Here is a 5,293-nt window from a genome sequence, read left to right on the forward strand (position 1 = left end):
GGTGGTTGATCAGAAACTGAAGGGGAACTGAAGAGCCTTTTGATGAGGGTGAAAGAGATGAGTGAAAAATCCAGTTTAAAACTCAGCATTAAAAAAACTAAGATCATGACCTCCAATTTCATCACTTCATGGCAAATAGAGGGGAAAAAGTGGAAACAGTGGCAGATCTTACTGGGCTCCAAAACCACTGTGGATGGTGACTGCAGCCATGAAATTAAAAGATGCTTGCCTCTTGGAAGAAAAGCTATGACAAACATAGCATATTAAAAAGAGACGTGGCTCTGAAAAAAAAGATCCATATAGTCAAAGCTATGGTTTTTCCAGTAGCCATGTAAGGATGTGAGAGTTGGACCAGGAAGAAGACTGAGTGCCAAAGAATTGATGCTTTTGAATTATGGTGCTGGAGAAGACTCTTGAGAGTCCCTTGGACAGCAAGGAGATCCAACCAGTTAATCCTAAAGGAAGCCAACCCTGAATATTCATTAGAAAGATTGACACTGAAGCTCCCACACTTTGGTCACCCGATGCAAAGAGCAGACTCACTGGAGAAGACCCTGATGCTAGGGGAAAATGGAAGGCAAAAAGAGAAGGGAGGTGCAGAGGATGAAATGGATGGCATCATAGACTCAATGGACCCCTGAATTTGAACAAACTCCAGAAGATGGTGAAAGACAGTGAAGCCTGGTGTGCTGCAGTCCCTGGGGTCCCAAAGAGTCAGACATAGCAACTCAACAACAGAAAAAGAAAAACTAAAGCATTGAGAGGAAATAAAATTCTGGATTAAATAGAGAATACCATCTTTATCCATGATTAAAACATGTTAATGAGCTCATTTTCTTTAAGACAAATAACTCAGTATGATATAGATAGAAACATAGTATAATTTTTAGAAATTAGAGATGCTGATTCTCAAATTCACAAGGAAAGGAATTTATTCAAAGAGAAATAACTTTTATTGGGGGATAAAATGAGAGAGGATGTGGGAAAAAGTAACATACCAAAATATTTCTCTGAAGTTCATTATTGGAGGAAAAAACTGAACAAACTGAATATTTATGTAGAGACTCCAGAAAAAGCCCAGGTTTATTTGGAAACTCAGGAGTTAAGATTAAGTTTCTATTTTAAGTAAATTGTAAAATTATGATTTGAATGAATAAAATATACTACCAGTAATTTTAAAAATTTAATTTTTTAATTGAAGGATAATTGCTTTACAGAATTTTGTTGTTTTCTGTCAAACATCAACATGAATCCGCCATAGCTACCAGTATTTTTCATTGGCTACTTTCTGCATTCAGAAAAAAATATTATTTTCAATAAAAATCTCTGAAAGAATTGCATTAATGTGTGAAAAGCATGTATACCTTCAGTATTTTCTCCTAATAGGAATCTTTCCTCTTGTCAGACATAATAAAGGGTGGTCTGAAATGTTTTTACAGATAAGATGAACTTTCTGGATACAGGAGTGGAGGAATCAAGAAGGATGTACTTACTGTACACTTAATGATGGAGGACCCAGCTAGATTCAGTAGCAGGAGCTTTGAGGAGCCATTAATCTGAGACAGAACATCTATCCATAACTCTAAATGACTGAGACTTTTAAAAAGAAAAAAGATCCTCTGTGAAATAGAAGTAAAGCAATTCTGATGCTATTATTGGAATGAATAAGAAATATCTATGTGGTATACTGCTCAAAAACCAAGTATAATAGCAACTTACTATGAGATAAACCCGAATGCAGATTTCTCTTAGAATCTGTTTGATACTTTAAACCTTTCAGAGAGTTCTCAAGTCTTAGGAGGGTAATATAGCACTTTGGGGCAAAGAGCCTAGGAGCCCAGCACTGGTGGCCAAGATGGAGACGATCTCCACAGCCATCATGACCTTGCCCTTGGTGCTGTGGCAGATGGGGAGGAAGGTGACCCAGACACTGAGGAGCACCAGCATGCTGAAGGTCAGGAAATTGGCTTCACTGAAGGTGTCAGGCAGGTTCCTGGCCAGGAAAGCCAAGGACAAGGTCCCCAGGGCTAAGGAGCCCGGTGGCCCAGGACACAGTAGAAGGCAGTGACTGAGCCCTTGTTGCACATGATGAGGAGCTCCTTGGGCTCAGTGTGTCCATCTCAAGGAAAGGGGGAGAGGTTCCCAGCCAGACTCCACAGATAATCACCTGGATCAAGGAGCACATGGGAAAGACATAGTAGCTCTTCTCACCAGCAGTGGTCTCATGGTTCTTCCTCATTTCCTGGCCTTGAATGCCTGGATCACAGCCAGGGTTTTGGCCAAAACAGTGGCCACAGCCACAGTGAACACAGCTCCAAATGTGATCTGTCGGAGGACGCAGGTGGCTGTGTGGGGATGATTGATGAAGAGTAAGGAGCAGAGGACACACAGGAGGAGGGAAATGAGCAGGACATGGCTGAGAGCCCGGTTATTGGCCTTGACTATGGGGGTGTCTCGGTGCTTCACAAAGACCCACAAAACCGCAGCCATGAGGACACAGAAGCAAAGAGCTGTGCAGGCCAGTGACATCCCCAGAGAATCCTCTAAGGCCACAAATGTCAGGACTCTGGGGAGGCAGCGATTTCTCTTCCCACCTGGGTACTCCTGGTCCAGGCACTGGACACAATGCTGTGCACCTGGGGAGAAAGACGTGGCATTTCATTTCCACGGTTCATTTTTATCAATTTGAATATTGTCACCATTTCTGTGATGTGTGTATTCATCCCCTCTGATGTTACCTTCAAACAAACCAAGTTAAGACTCTCTACCAAGGGACAATGCTTTCAGGAAAAAAAAAAAAAAACATTTATTAATGAATCTTCTAACATGGTGGAAATGGGTGTGCTCATTTGTGGTTCAGTTAACAAAGGCACTGATTCTTCCTAACTCTTTACTCTCCCCAGTACATGAGTAAAGTCATAAATTTAAAAATGGTAAGTTTGGCTTTATCCAAATTAAAGCCTTTGATGTATCAAGGTAAGTGTCAAGAAAGTGAAGGCACAGTGGAACGAAAGGGAGAAAATATTTGTACATCTGCATTTGATAGGGGATTAACATCTGGAATCAATCCAGTGCTCCTACAAACCCACACAACAAAAATACAACTCAATTAAACTATGAACAAAGGACGTGTGTGGACATGTCTCCAAAGAAGATATACAAACGGGTATTAAATACATGAAATTCTGCTCAAAACTAGTATGTGTTACAAAATGCAAACTAAATCATGAGATAACCACTTTATGCCCCTAGGATGGCTATTCTTTTACAAAATAATAGTTAAAATAACAAATGTCACTAAGGATGTTAAATAATTGGAATCTTCGTACATTACTGGAAGGAGTATAAAATGGTATAGCTGAAGTGAAAAGCAGCATGTCAGTTTCTCAAAAAATTACACATAACATTACCGTAAGAATCAGATATCCCCCTTCTAAATATTGATATATACCCAAAAGATACAAAGGCAGTGCCTTAAGTAGATATTTGTACACTATTCTTAGCAGTGTTATGATAACCTAAAGGAGGGAAGCATCCCAAATGCTCACTGAAGGACAGATGAGACAATAAAAGGTGGTATCTATATGCAATGAAGCACTATTCAACGTTTTAAAATGATGAAATTGTCTAACACAGGCTGCAAAGTGGATGAATCTTGAAAATGTTATGGGAAGTGAAATAAGTCAGACCCCAGAGGACAAGCACTGTATGGTTCTCCTCACACGAGGTGCTGAGGAATAAACAAGTTCATAGACAAAGGAGGTGGAAGAATGCTCACAAGGGACTTCCAGGAAGCAGTATAAGGGAGTTACTTTTTAATGTCTATAGAGTTTTAATAATGATAAATTTCTGTACATGGATAGTGGAAATGATTGCACAACCATTGAAATGTACTTAATAGCACTGACTTCTACACATAAGACTGATTAAAATGGTAAAATTTATATATATTTACCACAATAAAATGTGCAGATCCAATAATGAATGAATGCATGAATTGAGAAGCTGGTGCACAATGACTTTGCCTGTGCCCTTGGTCTCCTTTTTAAGGAGAAAGGGGAAAGTGACAGTTATCATTGGGTGATTAAATTTCTATACCTGAGTGGTTGGAAATGTGTCTCTCAGACGAAAAGCACAAGTAAAGCAGCACAGTGGCCTTCCTTGTAGAATTTTCTCTGAATCCTAAGCTGTAGCTCCGGCTACACACACACTGGAATATTATTCTTTCATAATAAAGAATGAAATCTTACCATTTGTGGCAACATGGGGAACTAGGAGGTATTATGCTAAATGTCATAACTCAGAAAAAAACAGCAACTGCATGATTTCACATGTATGTTTAACGAATAAATGACCATCAAAACAAAAAAATCAGACTCACAGATACAGGAAACAAAAAGGTGGTTGCCAGAGGGGAAGAAGCTGGGGGGAAAACAAACAGGTGGGGAAGATTGGAAGGTACAAACTTCCAGTTGCAAAATAAATGTCATGGGTATGCGATGTACAGTCTGAGGAATATAGTCAACAGCTCTGTAATATCTTTGTATGGTGATATATCCAAACTATAGTGGTGACCATTTTCAAATGTATAGAAAGAATCATGGTGTTATGTAACAAGAACTAAAAAAGGGAAAGTAGCATAGTATGCTAAGCCAAATATTCAAAAACAAACTCATAAGAGAGTTCAGATTTGTGGTTACCAGCAGTAGGTTGAGGGGTGCAATTGGATGAAAACTGTTAAAAGATACAAACTTTCAGTTATAAGAAAACTAAGTCCTAGGGATGTACTGTACAACACAACAAAAAATTAACACTGTTATACATGAAAGTTGTTAAAAGAGTAAATCCTAAATGTTTTCATCACAAGGAAAACAATTCTTTTTCTTTGATTATGTATCTACACGAGATGATGGATATTCACTAACCTTATGGAGGTAACTATTTCATGATGTATATAACTCAAATCATTATGCAGTACCCCTTAAAATACGGTGCTGCATGCCATTTCTATCTTAATAAAACTGGAAGAAGAAATAGTAATCACCTATACAAATCTGCTCCTGCTAGACATTGGCTCAGAACACCTGTAGGCTACAGAGTATAAAATCAAGATTTTGCAATCAAAGGATGAGTTTAGTGCTGACTTAATGGGTACACACATAATCTCATATGAGACTCTCTGATAGTTTTACAATGTGTACATCTCATCTTGAAAAGATCTCATACCTCTTTAAATCCAATAGGCCATTCTATCATCTCTTCCTTGATCACCAAGCCTTGATCATAGAGACTA

Source organism: Cervus elaphus, chromosome 9 (assembly GCF_910594005.1).
Source record: "Cervus elaphus chromosome 9, mCerEla1.1, whole genome shotgun sequence".
Lineage (NCBI taxonomy): Eukaryota > Metazoa > Chordata > Mammalia > Artiodactyla > Cervidae > Cervus > Cervus elaphus.